Source organism: Triturus cristatus, chromosome 4_1 (genome assembly GCF_964204655.1).
Source record: "Triturus cristatus chromosome 4_1, aTriCri1.1, whole genome shotgun sequence".
Classification (NCBI taxonomy): Eukaryota; Metazoa; Chordata; class Amphibia; order Caudata; family Salamandridae; genus Triturus; species Triturus cristatus.
Genome location: NC_140585.1, coordinates 106,618,630 through 106,638,863, shown reverse-complemented (window position 1 = coordinate 106,638,863; position 20,234 = coordinate 106,618,630). Strand labels below are relative to the sequence as shown.

Below are 20,234 nucleotides of genomic sequence, written 5' to 3'. Positions count from 1 at the left end.
GGTTCAATGCAGGGTTTCCAATCATACAGTCAAACCTTGCAGAAGTGGGGATGTAGCTCAGTGGTAGAGCGCATGCTTTGCATGTATGAGGCCCCGGGTTCAATCCCCGGCATCTCCAGACTTTTGCCATGCTTACCTTGGATTTTGGGCCGAAAGCTAGGCTGGCATCATGATGAAGGAAGAGATATGTCCTCCAACCGGGATGAGGACCCCGCTTAATCTGTCAGACGTTTGCCTTGAAAAATCCCATGAAATGGGGCTATCTCATTTTTGATGATTATAGATCAAAAGAATCCTACTTGTTGAAGACATCAAAGTGATGATTCATCTTGACAACCATAATGCTTTGATGATAGAAATCTGTCGCATCTCTCTTGATCATTGGTAAGGGTTCTTCTTCTAAACCAGAGACTCTTTACAGTAGCTTTTAGAAAAACGGAATATTTTGTTTATCTCAATCACCTTCAATCTACAGATTTTTCCGTTCTCTTTCCTTTTGAAAATGCATCCAAAATGCACGTTCTTGATGCTGGGTGCGTAGTAATGACTCCCATAACTTTCTGTCATTTCTTTCATGGTTCCGCGCAGCCATCCATTTGCCACCAATGCTGCCCAAGGTCTTTGTATCAAAGTTCCTTTCCTTTCTTTAAAATTGAAATTTGGAGCACCCCTGCTTATCCCCAAGCCAAGACAGAACATGAACTTTGGTCTGAAATCCTCCTTTGGGGTGATAAGACGTACCTTACAGTGTGCTCTAAGAACTGGTGACTTTGAGAGGGAGCTGCAGGTAATGTTCATGATTTTCATCGATCTGCTCCTGATCCCCACCCCCACAACCTTTCTTGAGCGAGAGATAATTACAGCGCTGAAAGATACTTCAGCCACTCCTTCGATAGCTCAGTTGGTAGAGCGGAGGACTGTAGCATAAAGTCAGACATCCTTAGGTCGCTGGTTCAAATCCGGCTCGAAGGATTTTTTGCTTCGATTTCCATATCTTTCACTTTTATTCAAACAATACCTTCCATTGATTATGATCGAGACTTTGCAGTCCCTGGGTTTCAGGGATTCCTTGCATCCATCAAACAGCTCGAGGGCAAAAGTGGGGATGTAGCTCAGTGGTAGAGCGCATGCTTCGCATGTATGAGGTCCCGGGTTCAATCCCCGGCATCTCCAGGAGCCTCTGTTCCTTATCTTGGCTTTTTTCCAGAAGGCTAGCCTGCCATCATGCAGAAAGAAGAAGTTTGTCATGCAGTTGGGGTGAGAGCCCCACTTAAATAGTCAGACATTTGCTTTGGAAAAATCTTTGAACTAAGCATAGTTTGCGCATTTCAAGAAAATCGGAGAATTTTGCATTCCAAAAGAAGGAAATAAATGCCCTCTCTGAGGATCGAACTCAGGACCTTCAGATTATGAGACTGACGCGCTGCCTACTGCGCTAAGAAGGCTGTATATAGGCATCTGTACATAAGACCATGAAGATCATCCAGGTACAAGGCTGAAGGATTTTCCTGACTGACATTGTATACTGCAGAGTCGAATGGGGTGATGTGGCCGTCGGTTCAATGCAGGGTTTCCAATCATACAGTCAAACCTTGCAGAAGTGGGGATGTAGCTCAGTGGTAGAGCGCATGCTTTGCATGTATGAGGCCCCGGGTTCAATCCCCGGCATCTCCAGACTTTTGCCATGCTTACCTTGGATTTTGGGCCGAAAGCTAGGCTGGCATCATGATGAAGGAAGAGATATGTCCTCCAACCGGGATGAGGACCCCGCTTAATCTGTCAGACGTTTGCCTTGAAAAATCCCATGAAGTGGGGCTATCTCATTTTTGATGATTATAGATCAAAAGAATCCTACTTGTTGAAGACATCAAAGTGATGATTCATCTTGACAACCATAATGCTTTGATGATAGAAATCTGTCGCATCTCTCTTGATCATTGGTAAGGGTTCTTCTTCTAAACCAGAGACTCTTTACAGTAGCTTTTAGAAAAACGGAATATTTTGTTTATCTCAATCACCTTCAATCTACAGATTTTTCCGTTCTCTTTCCTTTTGAAAATGCATCCAAAATGCACGTTCTTGATGCTGGGTGCGTAGTAATGACTCCCATAACTTTCTGTCATTTCTTTCATGGTTCCGCGCAGCCATCCATTTGCCACCAATGCTGCCCAAGGTCTTTGTATCAAAGTTCCTTTCCTTTCTGTAAAATTGAAATTTGGAGCACCCCTGCTTATCCCCAAGCCAAGACAGAACATGAACTTTGGTCTGAAATCCTCCTTTGGGGTGATAAGACGTACCTTACAGTGTGCTCTAAGAACTGGTGACTTTGAGAGGGAGCTGCAGGTAATGTTCATGATTTTCATCGATCTGCTCCTGATCCCCACCCCCACAACCTTTCTTGAGCGAGAGATAATTACAGCGCTGAAAGATACTTCAGCCACTCCTTCGATAGCTCAGTTGGTAGAGCGGAGGACTGTAGCATAAAGTCAGACATCCTTAGGTCGCTGGTTCAAATCCGGCTCGAAGGATTTTTTGCTTCGATTTCCATATCTTTCACTTTTATTCAAACAATACCTTCCATTGATTATGATCGAGACTTTGCAGTCCCTGGGTTTCAGGGATTCCTTGCATCCATCAAACAGCTCGAGTGCAAAAGTGGGGATGTAGCTCAGTGGTAGAGCGCATGCTTCGCATGTATGAGGTCCCGGGTTCAATCCCCGGCATCTCCAGGAGCCTCTGTTCCTTATCTTGGCTTTTTTCCAGAAGGCTAGCCTGCCATCATGCAGAAAGAAGAAGTTTGTCATGCAGTTGGGGTGAGAGCCCCACTTAAATAGTCAGACATTTGCTTTGGAAAAATCTTTGAACTAGGCATAGTTTGCGCATTTCAAGAAAATCGGAGAATTTTGCATTCCAAAAGAAGGAAATAAATGCCCTCTCTGAGGATCGAACTCAGGACCTTCAGATTATGAGACTGACGCGCTGCCTACTGCGCTAAGAAGGCTGTATATAGGCATCTGTACATAAGACCATGAAGATCATCCAGGTACAAGGCTGAAGGATTTTCCTGACTGACATTGTATACTGCAGAGTCGAATGGGGTGATGTGGCCGTCGGTTCAATGCAGGGTTTCCAATCATACAGTCAAACCTTGCAGAAGTGGGGATGTAGCTCAGTGGTAGAGCGCATGCTTTGCATGTATGAGGCCCCGGGTTCAATCCCCGGCATCTCCAGACTTTTGCCATGCTTACCTTGGATTTTGGGCCGAAAGCTAGGCTGGCATCATGATGAAGGAAGAGATATGTCCTCCAACCGGGATGAGGACCCCGCTTAATCTGTCAGACGTTTGCCTTGAAAAATCCCATGAAATGGGGCTATCTCATTTTTGATGATTATAGATCAAAAGAATCCTACTTGTTGAAGACATCAAAGTGATGATTCATCTTGACAACCATAATGCTTTGATGATAGAAATCTGTTGCATCTCTCTTGATCATTGGTAAGGGTTCTTCTTCTAAACCAGAGACTCTTTACAGTAGCTTTTAGAAAAACGGAATATTTTGTTTATCTCAATCACCTTCAATCTACAGATTTTTCCGTTCTCTTTCCTTTTGAAAATGCATCCAAAATGCACGTTCTTGATGCTGGGTGCGTAGTAATGACTCCCATAACTTTCTGTCATTTCTTTCATGGTTCCGCGCAGCCATCCATTTGCCACCAATGCTGCCCAAGGTCTTTGTATCAAAGTTCCTTTCCTTTCTGTAAAATTGAAATTTGGAGCACCCCTGCTTATCCCCAAGCCAAGACAGAACATGAACTTTGGTCTGAAATCCTCCTTTGGGGTGATAAGACGTACCTTACAGTGTGCTCTAAGAACTGGTGACTTTGAGAGGGAGCTGCAGGTAATGTTCATGATTTTCATCGATCTGCTCCTGATCCCCACCCCCACAACCTTTCTTGAGCGAGAGATAATTACAGCGCTGAAAGATACTTCAGCCACTCCTTCGATAGCTCAGTTGGTAGAGCGGAGGACTGTAGCATAAAGTCAGACATCCTTAGGTCGCTGGTTCAAATCCGGCTCGAAGGATTTTTTGCTTCGATTTCCATATATTTCACTTTTATTCAAACAATACCTTCCATTGATTATGATCGAGACTTTGCAGTCCCTGGGTTTCAGGGATTCCTTGCATCCATCAAACAGCTCTAGGGCAAAAGTGGGGATGTAGCTCAGTGGTAGAGCGCATGCTTCGCATGTATGAGGTCCCGGGTTCAATCCCCGGCATCTCCAGGAGCCTCTGTTCCTTATCTTGGCTTTTTTCCAGAAGGCTAGCCTGCCATCATGCAGAAAGAAGAAGTTTGTCATGCAGTTGGGGTGAGAGCCCCACTTAAATAGTCAGACATTTGCTTTGGAAAAATCTTTGAACTAGGCATAGTTTGCGCATTTCAAGAAAATCGGAGAATTTTGCATTCCAAAAGAAGGAAATAAATGCCCTCTCTGAGGATCGAACTCAGGACCTTCAGATTATGAGACTGACGCGCTGCCTACTGCGCTAAGAAGACTGTATATAGGCATCTGTACATAAGACCATGAAGATCATCCAGGTACAAGGCTGAAGGATTTTCCTGACTGACATTGTATACTGCAGAGTCGAATGGGGTGATGTGGCCGTCGGTTCAATGCAGGGTTTCCAATCATACAGTCAAACCTTGCAGAAGTGGGGATGTAGCTCAGTGGTAGAGCGCATGCTTTGCATGTATGAGGCCCCGGGTTCAATCCCCGGCATCTCCAGACTTTTGCCATGCTTACCTTGGATTTTGGGCCGAAAGCTAGGCTGGCATCATGATGAAGGAAGAGATATGTCCTCCAACCGGGATGAGGACCCCGCTTAATCTGTCAGACGTTTGCCTTGAAAAATCCCATGAAATGGGGCTATCTCATTTTTGATGATTATAGATCAAAAGAATCCTACTTGTTGAAGACATCAAAGTGATGATTCATCTTGACAACCATAATGCTTTGATGATAGAAATCTGTCGCATCTCTCTTGATCATTGGTAAGGGTTCTTCTTCTAAACCAGAGACTCTTTACAGTAGCTTTTAGAAAAACGGAATATTTTGTTTATCTCAATCACCTTCAATCTACAGATTTTTCCGTTCTCTTTCCTTTTGAAAATGCATCCAAAATGCACGTTCTTGATGCTGGGTGCGTAGTAATGACTCCCATAACTTTCTGTCATTTCTTTCATGGTTCCGCGCAGCCATCCATTTGCCACCAATGCTGCCCAAGGTCTTTGTATCAAAGTTCCTTTCCTTTCTGTAAAATTGAAATTTGGAGCACCCCTGCTTATCCCCAAGCCAAGACAGAACATGAACTTTGGTCTGAAATCCTCCTTTGGGGTGATAAGACGTACCTTACAGTGTGCTCTAAGAACTGGTGACTTTGAGAGGGAGCTGCAGGTAATGTTCATGATTTTCATCGATCTGCTCCTGATCCCCACCCCCACAACCTTTCTTGAGCGAGAGATAATTACAGCGCTGAAAGATACTTCAGCCACTCCTTCGATAGCTCAGTTGGTAGAGCGGAGGACTGTAGCATAAAGTCAGACATCCTTAGGTCGCTGGTTCAAATCCGGCTCGAAGGATTTTTTGCTTCGATTTCCATATATTTCACTTTTATTCAAACAATACCTTCCATTGATTATGATCGAGACTTTGCAGTCCCTGGGTTTCAGGGATTCCTTGCATCCATCAAACAGCTCGAGGGCAAAAGTGGGGATGTAGCTCAGTGGTAGAGCGCATGCTTCGCATGTATGAGGTCCCGGGTTCAATCCCCGGCATCTCCAGGAGCCTCTGTTCCTTATCTTGGCTTTTTTCCAGAAGGCTAGCCTGCCATCATGCAGAAAGAAGAAGTTTGTCATGCAGTTGGGGTGAGAGCCCCACTTAAATAGTCAGACATTTGCTTTGGAAAAATCTTTGAACTAGGCATAGTTTGCGCATTTCAAGAAAATCGGAGAATTTTGCATTCCAAAAGAAGGAAATAAATGCCCTCTCTGAGGATCGAACTCAGGACCTTCAGATTATGAGACTGACGCGCTGCCTACTGCGCTAAGAAGACTGTATATAGGCATCTGTACATAAGACCATGAAGATCATCCAGGTACAAGGCTGAAGGATTTTCCTGACTGACATTGTATACTGCAGAGTCGAATGGGGTGATGTGGCCGTCGGTTCAATGCAGGGTTTCCAATCATACAGTCAAACCTTGCAGAAGTGGGGATGTAGCTCAGTGGTAGAGCGCATGCTTTGCATGTATGAGGCCCCGGGTTCAATCCCCGGCATCTCCAGACTTTTGCCATGCTTACCTTGGATTTTGGGCCGAAAGCTAGGCTGGCATCATGATGAAGGAAGAGATATGTCCTCCAACCGGGATGAGGACCCCGCTTAATCTGTCAGACGTTTGCCTTGAAAAATCCCATGAAATGGGGCTATCTCATTTTTGATGATTATAGATCAAAAGAATCCTACTTGTTGAAGACATCAAAGTGATGATTCATCTTGACAACCATAATGCTTTGATGATAGAAATCTGTCGCATCTCTCTTGATCATTGGTAAGGGTTCTTCTTCTAAACCAGAGACTCTTTACAGTAGCTTTTAGAAAAACGGAATATTTTGTTTATCTCAATCACCTTCAATCTACAGATTTTTCCGTTCTCTTTCCTTTTGAAAATGCATCCAAAATGCACGTTCTTGATGCTGGGTGCGTAGTAATGACTCCCATAACTTTCTGTCATTTCTTTCATGGTTCCGCGCAGCCATCCATTTGCCACCAATGCTGCCCAAGGTCTTTGTATCAAAGTTCCTTTCCTTTCTGTAAAATTGAAATTTGGAGCACCCCTGCTTATCCCCAAGCCAAGACAGAACATGAACTTTGGTCTGAAATCCTCCTTTGGGGTGATAAGACGTACCTTACAGTGTGCTCTAAGAACTGGTGACTTTGAGAGGGAGCTGCAGGTAATGTTCATGATTTTCATCGATCTGCTCCTGATCCCCACCCCCATAACCTTTCTTGAGCGAGAGATAATTACAGCGCTGAAAGATACTTCAGCCACTCCTTCGATAGCTCAGTTGGTAGAGCGGAGGACTGTAGCATAAAGTCAGACATCCTTAGGTCGCTGGTTCAAATCCGGCTTGAAGGATTTTTTGCTTCGATTTCCATATCTTTCACTTTTATTCAAACAATACCTTCCATTGATTATGATCGAGACTTTGCAGTCCCTGGGTTTCAGGGATTCCTTGCATCCATCAAACAGCTCGAGTGCAAAAGTGGGGATGTAGCTCAGTGGTAGAGCGCATGCTTCGCATGTATGAGGTCCCGGGTTCAATCCCCGGCATCTCCAGGAGCCTCTGTTCCTTATCTTGGCTTTTTTCCAGAAGGCTAGCCTGCCATCATGCAGAAAGAAGAAGTTTGTCATGCAGTTGGGGTGAGAGCCCCACTTAAATAGTCAGACATTTGCTTTGGAAAAATCTTTGAACTAGGCATAGTTTGCGCATTTCAAGAAAATCGGAGAATTTTGCATTCCAAAAGAAGGAAATAAATGCCCTCTCTGAGGATCGAACTCAGGACCTTCAGATTATGAGACTGACGCGCTGCCTACTGCGCTAAGAAGGCTGTATATAGGCATCTGTACATAAGACCATGAAGATCATCCAGGTACAAGGCTGAAGGATTTTCCTGACTGACATTGTATACTGCAGAGTCGAATGGGGTGATGTGGCCGTCGGTTCAATGCAGGGTTTCCAATCATACAGTCAAACCTTGCAGAAGTGGGGATGTAGCTCAGTGGTAGAGCGCATGCTTTGCATGTATGAGGCCCCGGGTTCAATCCCCGGCATCTCCAGACTTTTGCCATGCTTACCTTGGATTTTGGGCCGAAAGCTAGGCTGGCATCATGATGAAGGAAGAGATATGTCCTCCAACCGGGATGAGGACCCCGCTTAATCTGTCAGACGTTTGCCTTGAAAAATCCCATGAAATGGGGCTATCTCATTTTTGATGATTATAGATCAAAAGAATCCTACTTGTTGAAGACATCAAAGTGATGATTCATCTTGACAACCATAATGCTTTGATGATAGAAATCTGTCGCATCTCTCTTGATCATTGGTAAGGGTTCTTCTTCTAAACCAGAGACTCTTTACAGTAGCTTTTAGAAAAACGGAATATTTTGTTTATCTCAATCACCTTCAATCTACAGATTTTTCCGTTCTCTTTCCTTTTGAAAATGCATCCAAAATGCACGTTCTTGATGCTGGGTGCGTAGTAATGACTCCCATAACTTTCTGTCATTTCTTTCATGGTTCCGCGCAGCCATCCATTTGCCACCAATGCTGCCCAAGGTCTTTGTATCAAAGTTCCTTTCCTTTCTGTAAAATTGAAATTTGGAGCACCCCTGCTTATCCCCAAGCCAAGACAGAACATGAACTTTGGTCTGAAATCCTCCTTTGGGGTGATAAGACGTACCTTACAGTGTGCTCTAAGAACTGGTGACTTTGAGAGGGAGCTGCAGGTAATGTTCATGATTTTCATCGATCTGCTCCTGATCCCCACCCCCACAACCTTTCTTGAGCGAGAGATAATTACAGCGCTGAAAGATACTTCAGCCACTCCTTCGATAGCTCAGTTGGTAGAGCGGAGGACTGTAGCATAAAGTCAGACATCCTTAGGTCGCTGGTTCAAATCCGGCTCGAAGGATTTTTTGCTTCGATTTCCATATCTTTCACTTTTATTCAAACAATACCTTCCATTGATTATGATCGAGACTTTGCAGTCCCTGGGTTTCAGGGATTCCTTGCATCCATCAAACAGCTCGAGTGCAAAAGTGGGGATGTAGCTCAGTGGTAGAGCGCATGCTTCGCATGTATGAGGTCCCGGGTTCAATCCCCGGCATCTCCAGGAGCCTCTGTTCCTTATCTTGGCTTTTTTCCAGAAGGCTAGCCTGCCATCATGCAGAAAGAAGAAGTTTGTCATGCAGTTGGGGTGAGAGCCCCACTTAAATGTCAGACATTTGCTTTGGAAAAATCTTTGAACTAGGCATAGTTTGCGCATTTCAAGAAAATCGGAGAATTTTGCATTCCAAAAGAAGGAAATAAATGCCCTCTCTGAGGATCGAACTCAGGACCTTCAGATTATGAGACTGACGCGCTGCCTACTGCGCTAAGAAGGCTGTATATAGGCATCTGTACATAAGACCATGAAGATCATCCAGGTACAAGGCTGAAGGATTTTCCTGACTGACATTGTATACTGCAGAGTCGAATGGGGTGATGTGGCCGTCGGTTCAATGCAGGGTTTCCAATCATACAGTCAAACCTTGCAGAAGTGGGGATGTAGCTCAGTGGTAGAGCGCATGCTTTGCATGTATGAGGCCCCGGGTTCAATCCCCGGCATCTCCAGACTTTTGCCATGCTTACCTTGGATTTTGGGCCGAAAGCTAGGCTGGCATCATGATGAAGGAAGAGATATGTCCTCCAACCGGGATGAGGACCCCGCTTAATCTGTCAGACGTTTGCCTTGAAAAATCCCATGAAATGGGGCTATCTCATTTTTGATGATTATAGATCAAAAGAATCCTACTTGTTGAAGACATCAAAGTGATGATTCATCTTGACAACCATAATGCTTTGATGATAGAAATCTGTCGCATCTCTCTTGATCATTGGTAAGGGTTCTTCTTCTAAACCAGAGACTCTTTACAGTAGCTTTTAGAAAAACGGAATATTTTGTTTATCTCAATCACCTTCAATCTACAGATTTTTCCGTTCTCTTTCCTTTTGAAAATGCATCCAAAATGCACGTTCTTGATGCTGGGTGCGTAGTAATGACTCCCATAACTTTCTGTCATTTCTTTCATGGTTCCGCGCAGCCATCCATTTGCCACCAATGCTGCCCAAGGTCTTTGTATCAAAGTTCCTTTCCTTTCTGTAAAATTGAAATTTGGAGCACCCCTGCTTATCCCCAAGCCAAGACAGAACATGAACTTTGGTCTGAAATCCTCCTTTGGGGTGATAAGACGTACCTTACAGTGTGCTCTAAGAACTGGTGACTTTGAGAGGGAGCTGCAGGTAATGTTCATGATTTTCATCGATCTGCTCCTGATCCCCACCCCCACAACCTTTCTTGAGCGAGAGATAATTACAGCGCTGAAAGATACTTCAGCCACTCCTTCGATAGCTCAGTTGGTAGAGCGGAGGACTGTAGCATAAAGTCAGACATCCTTAGGTCGCTGGTTCAAATCCGGCTCGAAGGATTTTTTGCTTCGATTTCCATATCTTTCACTTTTATTCAAACAATACCTTCCATTGATTATGATCGAGACTTTGCAGTCCCTGGGTTTCAGGGATTCCTTGCATCCATCAAACAGCTCGAGGGCAAAAGTGGGGATGTAGCTCAGTGGTAGAGCGCATGCTTCGCATGTATGAGGTCCCGGGTTCAATCCCCGGCATCTCCAGGAGCCTCTGTTCCTTATCTTGGCTTTTTTCCAGAAGGCTAGCCTGCCATCATGCAGAAAGAAGAAGTTTGTCATGCAGTTGGGGTGAGAGCCCCACTTAAATAGTCAGACATTTGCTTTGGAAAAATCTTTGAACTAAGCATAGTTTGCGCATTTCAAGAAAATCGGAGAATTTTGCATTCCAAAAGAAGGAAATAAATGCCCTCTCTGAGGATCGAACTCAGGACCTTCAGATTATGAGACTGACGCGCTGCCTACTGCGCTAAGAAGGCTGTATATAGGCATCTGTACATAAGACCATGAAGATCATCCAGGTACAAGGCTGAAGGATTTTCCTGACTGACATTGTATACTGCAGAGTCGAATGGGGTGATGTGGCCGTCGGTTCAATGCAGGGTTTCCAATCATACAGTCAAACCTTGCAGAAGTGGGGATGTAGCTCAGTGGTAGAGCGCATGCTTTGCATGTATGAGGCCCCGGGTTCAATCCCCGGCATCTCCAGACTTTTGCCATGCTTACCTTGGATTTTGGGCCGAAAGCTAGGCTGGCATCATGATGAAGGAAGAGATATGTCCTCCAACCGGGATGAGGACCCCGCTTAATCTGTCAGACGTTTGCCTTGAAAAATCCCATGAAGTGGGGCTATCTCATTTTTGATGATTATAGATCAAAAGAATCCTACTTGTTGAAGACATCAAAGTGATGATTCATCTTGACAACCATAATGCTTTGATGATAGAAATCTGTCGCATCTCTCTTGATCATTGGTAAGGGTTCTTCTTCTAAACCAGAGACTCTTTACAGTAGCTTTTAGAAAAACGGAATATTTTGTTTATCTCAATCACCTTCAATCTACAGATTTTTCCGTTCTCTTTCCTTTTGAAAATGCATCCAAAATGCACGTTCTTGATGCTGGGTGCGTAGTAATGACTCCCATAACTTTCTGTCATTTCTTTCATGGTTCCGCGCAGCCATCCATTTGCCACCAATGCTACCCAAGGTCTTTGTATCAAAGTTCCTTTCCTTTCTGTAAAATTGAAATTTGGAGCACCCCTGCTTATCCCCAAGCCAAGACAGAACATGAACTTTGGTCTGAAATCCTCCTTTGGGGTGATAAGACGTACCTTACAGTGTGCTCTAAGAACTGGTGACTTTGAGAGGGAGCTGCAGGTAATGTTCATGATTTTCATCGATCTGCTCCTGATCCCCACCCCCACAACCTTTCTTGAGCGAGAGATAATTACAGCGCTGAAAGATACTTCAGCCACTCCTTCGATAGCTCAGTTGGTAGAGCGGAGGACTGTAGCATAAAGTCAGACATCCTTAGGTCGCTGGTTCAAATCCGGCTCGAAGGATTTTTTGCTTCGATTTCCATATCTTTCACTTTTATTCAAACAATACCTTCCATTGATTATGATCGAGACTTTGCAGTCCCTGGGTTTCAGGGATTCCTTGCATCCATCAAACAGCTCGAGTGCAAAAGTGGGGATGTAGCTCAGTGGTAGAGCGCATGCTTCGCATGTATGAGGTCCCGGGTTCAATCCCCGGCATCTCCAGGAGCCTCTGTTCCTTATCTTGGCTTTTTTCCAGAAGGCTAGCCTGCCATCATGCAGAAAGAAGAAGTTTGTCATGCAGTTGGGGTGAGAGCCCCACTTAAATAGTCAGACATTTGCTTTGGAAAAATCTTTGAACTAGGCATAGTTTGCGCATTTCAAGAAAATCGGAGAATTTTGCATTCCAAAAGAAGGAAATAAATGCCCTCTCTGAGGATCGAACTCAGGACCTTCAGATTATGAGACTGACGCGCTGCCTACTGCGCTAAGAAGGCTGTATATAGGCATCTGTACATAAGACCATGAAGATCATCCAGGTACAAGGCTGAAGGATTTTCCTGACTGACATTGTATACTGCAGAGTCGAATGGGGTGATGTGGCCGTCGGTTCAATGCAGGGTTTCCAATCATACAGTCAAACCTTGCAGAAGTGGGGATGTAGCTCAGTGGTAGAGCGCATGCTTTGCATGTATGAGGCCCCGGGTTCAATCCCCGGCATCTCCAGACTTTTGCCATGCTTACCTTGGATTTTGGGCCGAAAGCTAGGCTGGCATCATGATGAAGGAAGAGATATGTCCTCCAACCGGGATGAGGACCCCGCTTAATCTGTCAGACGTTTGCCTTGAAAAATCCCATGAAATGGGGCTATCTCATTTTTGATGATTATAGATCAAAAGAATCCTACTTGTTGAAGACATCAAAGTGATGATTCATCTTGACAACCATAATGCTTTGATGATAGAAATCTGTTGCATCTCTCTTGATCATTGGTAAGGGTTCTTCTTCTAAACCAGAGACTCTTTACAGTAGCTTTTAGAAAAACGGAATATTTTGTTTATCTCAATCACCTTCAATCTACAGATTTTTCCGTTCTCTTTCCTTTTGAAAATGCATCCAAAATGCACGTTCTTGATGCTGGGTGCGTAGTAATGACTCCCATAACTTTCTGTCATTTCTTTCATGGTTCCGCGCAGCCATCCATTTGCCACCAATGCTGCCCAAGGTCTTTGTATCAAAGTTCCTTTCCTTTCTGTAAAATTGAAATTTGGAGCACCCCTGCTTATCCCCAAGCCAAGACAGAACATGAACTTTGGTCTGAAATCCTCCTTTGGGGTGATAAGACGTACCTTACAGTGTGCTCTAAGAACTGGTGACTTTGAGAGGGAGCTGCAGGTAATGTTCATGATTTTCATCGATCTGCTCCTGATCCCCACCCCCACAACCTTTCTTGAGCGAGAGATAATTACAGCGCTGAAAGATACTTCAGCCACTCCTTCGATAGCTCAGTTGGTAGAGCGGAGGACTGTAGCATAAAGTCAGACATCCTTAGGTCGCTGGTTCAAATCCGGCTCGAAGGATTTTTTGCTTCGATTTCCATATATTTCACTTTTATTCAAACAATACCTTCCATTGATTATGATCGAGACTTTGCAGTCCCTGGGTTTCAGGGATTCCTTGCATCCATCAAACAGCTCGAGGGCAAAAGTGGGGATGTAGCTCAGTGGTAGAGCGCATGCTTCGCATGTATGAGGTCCCGGGTTCAATCCCCGGCATCTCCAGGAGCCTCTGTTCCTTATCTTGGCTTTTTTCCAGAAGGCTAGCCTGCCATCATGCAGAAAGAAGAAGTTTGTCATGCAGTTGGGGTGAGAGCCCCACTTAAATAGTCAGACATTTGCTTTGGAAAAATCTTTGAACTAGGCATAGTTTGCGCATTTCAAGAAAATCGGAGAATTTTGCATTCCAAAAGAAGGAAATAAATGCCCTCTCTGAGGATCGAACTCAGGACCTTCAGATTATGAGACTGACGCGCTGCCTACTGCGCTAAGAAGACTGTATATAGGCATCTGTACATAAGACCATGAAGATCATCCAGGTACAAGGCTGAAGGATTTTCCTGACTGACATTGTATACTGCAGAGTCGAATGGGGTGATGTGGCCGTCGGTTCAATGCAGGGTTTCCAATCATACAGTCAAACCTTGCAGAAGTGGGGATGTAGCTCAGTGGTAGAGCGCATGCTTTGCATGTATGAGGCCCCGGGTTCAATCCCCGGCATCTCCAGACTTTTGCCATGCTTACCTTGGATTTTGGGCCGAAAGCTAGGCTGGCATCATGATGAAGGAAGAGATATGTCCTCCAACCGGGATGAGGACCCCGCTTAATCTGTCAGACGTTTGCCTTGAAAAATCCCATGAAATGGGGCTATCTCATTTTTGATGATTATAGATCAAAAGAATCCTACTTGTTGAAGACATCAAAGTGATGATTCATCTTGACAACCATAATGCTTTGATGATAGAAATCTGTCGCATCTCTCTTGATCATTGGTAAGGGTTCTTCTTCTAAACCAGAGACTCTTTACAGTAGCTTTTAGAAAAACGGAATATTTTGTTTATCTCAATCACCTTCAATCTACAGATTTTTCCGTTCTCTTTCCTTTTGAAAATGCATCCAAAATGCACGTTCTTGATGCTGGGTGCGTAGTAATGACTCCCATAACTTTCTGTCATTTCTTTCATGGTTCCGCGCAGCCATCCATTTGCCACCAATGCTGCCCAAGGTCTTTGTATCAAAGTTCCTTTCCTTTCTGTAAAATTGAAATTTGGAGCACCCCTGCTTATCCCCAAGCCAAGACAGAACATGAACTTTGGTCTGAAATCCTCCTTTGGGGTGATAAGACGTACCTTACAGTGTGCTCTAAGAACTGGTGACTTTGAGAGGGAGCTGCAGGTAATGTTCATGATTTTCATCGATCTGCTCCTGATCCCCACCCCCACAACCTTTCTTGAGCGAGAGATAATTACAGCGCTGAAAGATACTTCAGCCACTCCTTCGATAGCTCAGTTGGTAGAGCGGAGGACTGTAGCATAAAGTCAGACATCCTTAGGTCGCTGGTTCAAATCCGGCTCGAAGGATTTTTTGCTTCGATTTCCATATCTTTCACTTTTATTCAAACAATACCTTCCATTGATTATGATCGAGACTTTGCAGTCCCTGGGTTTCAGGGATTCCTTGCATCCATCAAACAGCTCGAGGGCAAAAGTGGGGATGTAGCTCAGTGGTAGAGCGCATGCTTCGCATGTATGAGGTCCCGGGTTCAATCCCCGGCATCTCCAGGAGCCTCTGTTCCTTATCTTGGCTTTTTTCCAGAAGGCTAGCCTGCCATCATGCAGAAAGAAGAAGTTTGTCATGCAGTTGGGGTGAGAGCCCCACTTAAATAGTCAGACATTTGCTTTGGAAAAATCTTTGAACTAGGCATAGTTTGCGCATTTCAAGAAAATCGGAGAATTTTGCATTCCAAAAGAAGGAAATAAATGCCCTCTCTGAGGATCGAACTCAGGACCTTCAGATTATGAGACTGACGCGCTGCCTACTGCGCTAAGAAGGCTGTATATAGGCATCTGTACATAAGACCATGAAGATCATCCAGGTACAAGGCTGAAGGATTTTCCTGACTGACATTGTATACTGCAGAGTCGAATGGGGTGATGTGGCCGTCGGTTCAATGCAGGGTTTCCAATCATACAGTCAAACCTTGCAGAAGTGGGGATGTAGCTCAGTGGTAGAGCGCATGCTTTGCATGTATGAGGCCCCGGGTTCAATCCCCGGCATCTCCAGACTTTTGCCATGCTTACCTTGGATTTTGGGCCGAAAGCTAGGCTGGCATCATGATGAAGGAAGAGATATGTCCTCCAACCGGGATGAGGACCCCGCTTAATCTGTCAGACGTTTGCCTTGAAAAATCCCATGAAATGGGGCTATCTCATTTTTGATGATTATAGATCAAAAGAATCCTACTTGTTGAAGACATCAAAGTGATGATTCATCTTGACAACCATAATGCTTTGATGATAGAAATCTGTCGCATCTCTCTTGATCATTGGTAAGGGTTCTTCTTCTAAACCAGAGACTCTTTACAGTAGCTTTTAGAAAAACGGAATATTTTGTTTATCTCAATCACCTTCAATCTACAGATTTTTCCGTTCTCTTTCCTTTTGAAAATGCATCCAAAATGCACGTTCTTGATGCTGGGTGCGTAGTAATGACTCCCATAACTTTCTGTCATTTCTTTCATGGTTCCGCGCAGCCATCCATTTGCCACCAATGCTGCCCAAGGTCTTTGTATCAAAGTTCCTTTCCTTTCTGTAAAATTGAAATTTGGAGCACCCCTGCTTATCCCCAAGCCAAGACAGAACATGAACTTTGGTCTGAAATCCTCCTTTGGGGTGATAAGACGTACCTTACAGTGTGCTCTAAGAACTGGTGACTTTGAGAGGGAGCTGCAGGTAATGTTCATGATTTTCATCGATCTGCTCCTGATCCCCACCCCCATAACCTTTCTTGAGCGAGAGATAATTACAGCGCTGAAAGATACTTCAGCCACTCCTTCGATAGCTCAGTTGGTAGAGCGGAGGACTGTAGCATAAAGTCAGACATCCTTAGGTCGCTGGTTCAAATCCGGCTTGAAGGATTTTTTGCTTCGATTTCCATATCTTTCACTTTTATTCAAACAATACCTTCCATTGATTATGATCGAGACTTTGCAGTCCCTGGGTTTCAGGGATTCCTTGCATCCATCAAACAGCTCGAGTGCAAAAGTGGGGATGTAGCTCAGTGGTAGAGCGCATGCTTCGCATGTATGAGGTCCCGGGTTCAATCCCCGGCATCTCCAGGAGCCTCTGTTCCTTATCTTGGCTTTTTTCCAGAAGGCTAGCCTGCCATCATGCAGAAAGAAGAAGTTTGTCATGCAGTTGGGGTGAGAGCCCCACTTAAATAGTCAGACATTTGCTTTGGAAAAATCTTTGAACTAGGCATAGTTTGCGCATTTCAAGAAAATCGGAGAATTTTGCATTCCAAAAGAAGGAAATAAATGCCCTCTCTGAGGATCGAACTCAGGACCTTCAGATTATGAGACTGACGCGCTGCCTACTGCGCTAAGAAGGCTGTATATAGGCATCTGTACATAAGACCATGAAGATCATCCAGGTACAAGGCTGAAGGATTTTCCTGACTGACATTGTATACTGCAGAGTCGAATGGGGTGATGTGGCCGTCGGTTCAATGCAGGGTTTCCAATCATACAGTCAAACCTTGCAGAAGTGGGGATGTAGCTCAGTGGTAGAGCGCATGCTTTGCATGTATGAGGCCCCGGGTTCAATCCCCGGCATCTCCAGACTTTTGCCATGCTTACCTTGGATTTTGGGCCGAAAGCTAGGCTGGCATCATGATGAAGGAAGAGATATGTCCTCCAACCGGGATGAGGACCCCGCTTAATCTGTCAGACGTTTGCCTTGAAAAATCCCATGAAATGGGGCTATCTCATTTTTGATGATTATAGATCAAAAGAATCCTACTTGTTGAAGACATCAAAGTGATGATTCATCTTGACAACCATAATGCTTTGATGATAGAAATCTGTCGCATCTCTCTTGATCATTGGTAAGGGTTCTTCTTCTAAACCAGAGACTCTTTACAGTAGCTTTTAGAAAAACGGAATATTTTGTTTATCTCAATCACCTTCAATCTACAGATTTTTCCGTTCTCTTTCCTTTTGAAAATGCATCCAAAATGCACGTTCTTGATGCTGGGTGCGTAGTAATGACTCCCATAACTTTCTGTCATTTCTTTCATGGTTCCGCGCAGCCATCCATTTGCCACCAATGCTGCCCAAGGTCTTTGTATCAAAGTTCCTTTCCTTTCTGTAAAATTGAAATTTGGAGCACCCCTGCTTATCCCCAAGCCAAGACAGAACATGAACTTTGGTCTGAAATCCTCCTTTGGGGTGATAAGACGTACCTTACAGTGTGCTCTAAGAACTGGTGACTTTGAGAGGGAGCTGCAGGTAATGTTCATGATTTTCATCGATCTGCTCCTGATCCCCACCCCCACAACCTTTCTTGAGCGAGAGATAATTACAGCGCTGAAAGATACTTCAGCCACTCCTTCGATAGCTCAGTTGGTAGAGCGGAGGACTGTAGCATAAAGTCAGACATCCTTAGGTCGCTGGTTCAAATCCGGCTCGAAGGATTTTTTGCTTCGATTTCCATATCTTTCACTTTTATTCAAACAATACCTTCCATTGATTATGATCGAGACTTTGCAGTCCCTGGGTTTCAGGGATTCCTTGCATCCATCAAACAGCTTGAGTGCAAAAGTGGGGATGTAGCTCAGTGGTAGAGCGCATGCTTCGCATGTATGAGGTCCCGGGTTCAATCCCCGGCATCTCCAGGAGCCTCTGTTCCTTATCTTGGCTTTTTTCCAGAAGGCTAGCCTGCCATCATGCAGAAAGAAGAAGTTTGTCATGCAGTTGGGGTGAGAGCCCCACTTAAATAGTCAGACATTTGCTTTGGAAAAATCTTTGAACTAGGCATAGTTTGCGCATTTCAAGAAAATCGGAGAATTTTGCATTCCAAAAGAAGGAAATAAATGCCCTCTCTGAGGATCGAACTCAGGACCTTCAGATTATGAGACTGACGCGCTGCCTACTGCGCTAAGAAGGCTGTATATAGGCATCTGTACATAAGACCATGAAGATCATCCAGGTACAAGGCTGAAGGATTTTCCTGACTGACATTGTATACTGCAGAGTCGAATGGGGTGATGTGGCCGTCGGTTCAATGCAGGGTTTCCAATCATACAGTCAAACCTTGCAGAAGTGGGGATGTAGCTCAGTGGTAGAGCGCATGCTTTGCATGTATGAGGCCCCGGGTTCAATCCCCGGCATCTCCAGACTTTTGCCATGCTTACCTTGGATTTTGGGCCGAAAGCTAGGCTGGCATCATGATGAAGGAAGAGATATGTCCTCCAACCGGGATGAGGACCCCGCTTAATCTGTCAGACGTTTGCCTTGAAAAATCCCATGAAATGGGGCTATCTCATTTTTGATGATTATAGATCAAAAGAATCCTACTTGTTGAAGACATCAAAGTGATGATTCATCTTGACAACCATAATGCTTTGATGATAGAAATCTGTCGCATCTCTCTTGATCATTGGTAAGGGTTCTTCTTCTAAACCAGAGACTCTTTACAGTAGCTTTTAGAAAAACGGAATATTTTGTTTATCTCAATCACCTTCAATCTACAGATTTTTCCGTTCTCTTTCCTTTTGAAAATGCATCCAAAATGCACGTTCTTGATGCTGGGTGCGTAGTAATGACTCCCATAACTTTCTGTAATTTCTTTCATGGTTCCGCGCAGCCATCCATTTGCCACCAATGCTGCCCAAGGTCTTTGTATCAAAGTTCCTTTCCTTTCTGTAAAATTGAAATTTGGAGCACCCCTGCTTATCCCCAAGCCAAGACAGAACATGAACTTTGGTCTGAAATCCTCCTTTGGGGTGATAAGACGTACCTTACAGTGTGCTCTAAGAACTGGTGACTTTGAGAGGGAGCTGCAGGTAATGTTCATGATTTTCATCGATCTGCTCCTGATCCCCACCCCCACAACCTTTCTTGAGCGAGAGATAATTACAGCGCTGAAAGATACTTCAGCCACTCCTTCGATAGCTCAGTTGGTAGAGCGGAGGACTGTAGCATAAAGTCAGACATCCTTAGGTCGCTGGTTCAAATCCGGCTCGAAGGATTTTTTGCTTCGATTTCCATATCTTTCACTTTTATTCAAACAATACCTTCCATTGATTATGATCGAGACTTTGCAGTCCCTGGGTTTCAGGGATTCCTTGCATCCATCAAACAGCTCGAGGGCAAAAGTGGGGATGTAGCTCAGTGGTAGAGCGCATGCTTCGCATGTATGAGGTCCCGGGTTCAATCCCCGGCATCTCCAGGAGCCTCTGTTCCTTATCTTGGCTTTTTTCCAGAAGGCTAGCCTGCCATCATGCAGAAAGAAGAAGTTTGTCATGCAGTTGGGGTGAGAGCCCCACTTAAATAGTCAGACATTTGCTTTGGAAAAATCTTTGAACTAAGCATAGTTTGCGCATTTCAAGAAAATCGGAGAATTTTGCATTCCAAAAGAAGGAAATAAATGCCCTCTCTGAGGATCGAACTCAGGACCTTCAGATTATGAGACTGACGCGCTGCCTACTGCGCTAAGAAGGCTGTATATAGGCATCTGTACATAAGACCATGAAGATCATCCAGGTACAAGGCTGAAGGATTTTCCTGACTGACATTGTATACTGCAGAGTCGAATGGGGTGATGTGGCCGTCGGTTCAA

The 20,234-nt window shown here is 44.5% G+C and overlaps 37 non-coding genes across 37 annotated transcripts; all 37 read left to right on the top strand.

The window, feature by feature from the left end:
• Window positions 1-46: 46 nt before the first annotated feature.
• TRNAA-UGC (transfer RNA alanine (anticodon UGC)) lies at window positions 47-118 on the top strand. The gene has a single exon. It is a non-coding gene; the product is annotated as a tRNA-Ala (tRNA).
• Window positions 119-886: 768 nt separating this feature from the next.
• Window positions 887-972, top strand: TRNAY-GUA (transfer RNA tyrosine (anticodon GUA)). The gene is given in 2 exon segments: window positions 887-923; window positions 937-972. It is a non-coding gene; the product is annotated as a tRNA-Tyr (tRNA).
• Window positions 973-1,101: 129 nt separating this feature from the next.
• Window positions 1,102-1,173, top strand: TRNAA-CGC (transfer RNA alanine (anticodon CGC)). Its single transcript has one exon. It is a non-coding gene; the product is annotated as a tRNA-Ala (tRNA).
• A 429-nt stretch (window positions 1,174-1,602) lies between these two features.
• On the top strand, window positions 1,603-1,674 carry TRNAA-UGC (transfer RNA alanine (anticodon UGC)). The gene has a single exon. It is a non-coding gene; the product is annotated as a tRNA-Ala (tRNA).
• A 768-nt stretch (window positions 1,675-2,442) lies between these two features.
• TRNAY-GUA (transfer RNA tyrosine (anticodon GUA)) lies at window positions 2,443-2,528 on the top strand. Its single transcript is given in 2 exon segments — window positions 2,443-2,479; window positions 2,493-2,528. It is a non-coding gene; the product is annotated as a tRNA-Tyr (tRNA).
• A 129-nt stretch (window positions 2,529-2,657) lies between these two features.
• TRNAA-CGC (transfer RNA alanine (anticodon CGC)) lies at window positions 2,658-2,729 on the top strand. The gene has a single exon. It is a non-coding gene; the product is annotated as a tRNA-Ala (tRNA).
• A 429-nt stretch (window positions 2,730-3,158) lies between these two features.
• On the top strand, window positions 3,159-3,230 carry TRNAA-UGC (transfer RNA alanine (anticodon UGC)). The gene has a single exon. It is a non-coding gene; the product is annotated as a tRNA-Ala (tRNA).
• Window positions 3,231-3,998: 768 nt separating this feature from the next.
• TRNAY-GUA (transfer RNA tyrosine (anticodon GUA)) lies at window positions 3,999-4,084 on the top strand. Its single transcript is given in 2 exon segments — window positions 3,999-4,035; window positions 4,049-4,084. It is a non-coding gene; the product is annotated as a tRNA-Tyr (tRNA).
• Window positions 4,085-4,213: 129 nt separating this feature from the next.
• On the top strand, window positions 4,214-4,285 carry TRNAA-CGC (transfer RNA alanine (anticodon CGC)). The gene has a single exon. It is a non-coding gene; the product is annotated as a tRNA-Ala (tRNA).
• A 429-nt stretch (window positions 4,286-4,714) lies between these two features.
• Window positions 4,715-4,786, top strand: TRNAA-UGC (transfer RNA alanine (anticodon UGC)). The gene has a single exon. It is a non-coding gene; the product is annotated as a tRNA-Ala (tRNA).
• A 768-nt stretch (window positions 4,787-5,554) lies between these two features.
• TRNAY-GUA (transfer RNA tyrosine (anticodon GUA)) lies at window positions 5,555-5,640 on the top strand. Its single transcript is given in 2 exon segments — window positions 5,555-5,591; window positions 5,605-5,640. It is a non-coding gene; the product is annotated as a tRNA-Tyr (tRNA).
• Window positions 5,641-5,769: 129 nt separating this feature from the next.
• On the top strand, window positions 5,770-5,841 carry TRNAA-CGC (transfer RNA alanine (anticodon CGC)). The gene has a single exon. It is a non-coding gene; the product is annotated as a tRNA-Ala (tRNA).
• Window positions 5,842-6,270: 429 nt separating this feature from the next.
• Window positions 6,271-6,342, top strand: TRNAA-UGC (transfer RNA alanine (anticodon UGC)). Its single transcript has one exon. It is a non-coding gene; the product is annotated as a tRNA-Ala (tRNA).
• Window positions 6,343-7,325: 983 nt separating this feature from the next.
• Window positions 7,326-7,397, top strand: TRNAA-CGC (transfer RNA alanine (anticodon CGC)). The gene has a single exon. It is a non-coding gene; the product is annotated as a tRNA-Ala (tRNA).
• A 429-nt stretch (window positions 7,398-7,826) lies between these two features.
• Window positions 7,827-7,898, top strand: TRNAA-UGC (transfer RNA alanine (anticodon UGC)). The gene has a single exon. It is a non-coding gene; the product is annotated as a tRNA-Ala (tRNA).
• A 768-nt stretch (window positions 7,899-8,666) lies between these two features.
• On the top strand, window positions 8,667-8,752 carry TRNAY-GUA (transfer RNA tyrosine (anticodon GUA)). Its single transcript is given in 2 exon segments — window positions 8,667-8,703; window positions 8,717-8,752. It is a non-coding gene; the product is annotated as a tRNA-Tyr (tRNA).
• A 129-nt stretch (window positions 8,753-8,881) lies between these two features.
• TRNAA-CGC (transfer RNA alanine (anticodon CGC)) lies at window positions 8,882-8,953 on the top strand. Its single transcript has one exon. It is a non-coding gene; the product is annotated as a tRNA-Ala (tRNA).
• A 428-nt stretch (window positions 8,954-9,381) lies between these two features.
• Window positions 9,382-9,453, top strand: TRNAA-UGC (transfer RNA alanine (anticodon UGC)). The gene has a single exon. It is a non-coding gene; the product is annotated as a tRNA-Ala (tRNA).
• A 768-nt stretch (window positions 9,454-10,221) lies between these two features.
• TRNAY-GUA (transfer RNA tyrosine (anticodon GUA)) lies at window positions 10,222-10,307 on the top strand. The gene is given in 2 exon segments: window positions 10,222-10,258; window positions 10,272-10,307. It is a non-coding gene; the product is annotated as a tRNA-Tyr (tRNA).
• Window positions 10,308-10,436: 129 nt separating this feature from the next.
• On the top strand, window positions 10,437-10,508 carry TRNAA-CGC (transfer RNA alanine (anticodon CGC)). Its single transcript has one exon. It is a non-coding gene; the product is annotated as a tRNA-Ala (tRNA).
• A 429-nt stretch (window positions 10,509-10,937) lies between these two features.
• Window positions 10,938-11,009, top strand: TRNAA-UGC (transfer RNA alanine (anticodon UGC)). Its single transcript has one exon. It is a non-coding gene; the product is annotated as a tRNA-Ala (tRNA).
• A 768-nt stretch (window positions 11,010-11,777) lies between these two features.
• On the top strand, window positions 11,778-11,863 carry TRNAY-GUA (transfer RNA tyrosine (anticodon GUA)). The gene is given in 2 exon segments: window positions 11,778-11,814; window positions 11,828-11,863. It is a non-coding gene; the product is annotated as a tRNA-Tyr (tRNA).
• A 129-nt stretch (window positions 11,864-11,992) lies between these two features.
• On the top strand, window positions 11,993-12,064 carry TRNAA-CGC (transfer RNA alanine (anticodon CGC)). Its single transcript has one exon. It is a non-coding gene; the product is annotated as a tRNA-Ala (tRNA).
• Window positions 12,065-12,493: 429 nt separating this feature from the next.
• Window positions 12,494-12,565, top strand: TRNAA-UGC (transfer RNA alanine (anticodon UGC)). Its single transcript has one exon. It is a non-coding gene; the product is annotated as a tRNA-Ala (tRNA).
• Window positions 12,566-13,333: 768 nt separating this feature from the next.
• Window positions 13,334-13,419, top strand: TRNAY-GUA (transfer RNA tyrosine (anticodon GUA)). The gene is given in 2 exon segments: window positions 13,334-13,370; window positions 13,384-13,419. It is a non-coding gene; the product is annotated as a tRNA-Tyr (tRNA).
• Window positions 13,420-13,548: 129 nt separating this feature from the next.
• On the top strand, window positions 13,549-13,620 carry TRNAA-CGC (transfer RNA alanine (anticodon CGC)). The gene has a single exon. It is a non-coding gene; the product is annotated as a tRNA-Ala (tRNA).
• Window positions 13,621-14,049: 429 nt separating this feature from the next.
• TRNAA-UGC (transfer RNA alanine (anticodon UGC)) lies at window positions 14,050-14,121 on the top strand. The gene has a single exon. It is a non-coding gene; the product is annotated as a tRNA-Ala (tRNA).
• Window positions 14,122-14,889: 768 nt separating this feature from the next.
• TRNAY-GUA (transfer RNA tyrosine (anticodon GUA)) lies at window positions 14,890-14,975 on the top strand. The gene is given in 2 exon segments: window positions 14,890-14,926; window positions 14,940-14,975. It is a non-coding gene; the product is annotated as a tRNA-Tyr (tRNA).
• Window positions 14,976-15,104: 129 nt separating this feature from the next.
• Window positions 15,105-15,176, top strand: TRNAA-CGC (transfer RNA alanine (anticodon CGC)). Its single transcript has one exon. It is a non-coding gene; the product is annotated as a tRNA-Ala (tRNA).
• A 429-nt stretch (window positions 15,177-15,605) lies between these two features.
• Window positions 15,606-15,677, top strand: TRNAA-UGC (transfer RNA alanine (anticodon UGC)). Its single transcript has one exon. It is a non-coding gene; the product is annotated as a tRNA-Ala (tRNA).
• A 983-nt stretch (window positions 15,678-16,660) lies between these two features.
• On the top strand, window positions 16,661-16,732 carry TRNAA-CGC (transfer RNA alanine (anticodon CGC)). Its single transcript has one exon. It is a non-coding gene; the product is annotated as a tRNA-Ala (tRNA).
• Window positions 16,733-17,161: 429 nt separating this feature from the next.
• TRNAA-UGC (transfer RNA alanine (anticodon UGC)) lies at window positions 17,162-17,233 on the top strand. The gene has a single exon. It is a non-coding gene; the product is annotated as a tRNA-Ala (tRNA).
• Window positions 17,234-18,001: 768 nt separating this feature from the next.
• On the top strand, window positions 18,002-18,087 carry TRNAY-GUA (transfer RNA tyrosine (anticodon GUA)). The gene is given in 2 exon segments: window positions 18,002-18,038; window positions 18,052-18,087. It is a non-coding gene; the product is annotated as a tRNA-Tyr (tRNA).
• Window positions 18,088-18,216: 129 nt separating this feature from the next.
• TRNAA-CGC (transfer RNA alanine (anticodon CGC)) lies at window positions 18,217-18,288 on the top strand. Its single transcript has one exon. It is a non-coding gene; the product is annotated as a tRNA-Ala (tRNA).
• A 429-nt stretch (window positions 18,289-18,717) lies between these two features.
• Window positions 18,718-18,789, top strand: TRNAA-UGC (transfer RNA alanine (anticodon UGC)). The gene has a single exon. It is a non-coding gene; the product is annotated as a tRNA-Ala (tRNA).
• A 768-nt stretch (window positions 18,790-19,557) lies between these two features.
• TRNAY-GUA (transfer RNA tyrosine (anticodon GUA)) lies at window positions 19,558-19,643 on the top strand. Its single transcript is given in 2 exon segments — window positions 19,558-19,594; window positions 19,608-19,643. It is a non-coding gene; the product is annotated as a tRNA-Tyr (tRNA).
• A 129-nt stretch (window positions 19,644-19,772) lies between these two features.
• TRNAA-CGC (transfer RNA alanine (anticodon CGC)) lies at window positions 19,773-19,844 on the top strand. The gene has a single exon. It is a non-coding gene; the product is annotated as a tRNA-Ala (tRNA).
• Window positions 19,845-20,234: the final 390 nt, after the last annotated feature.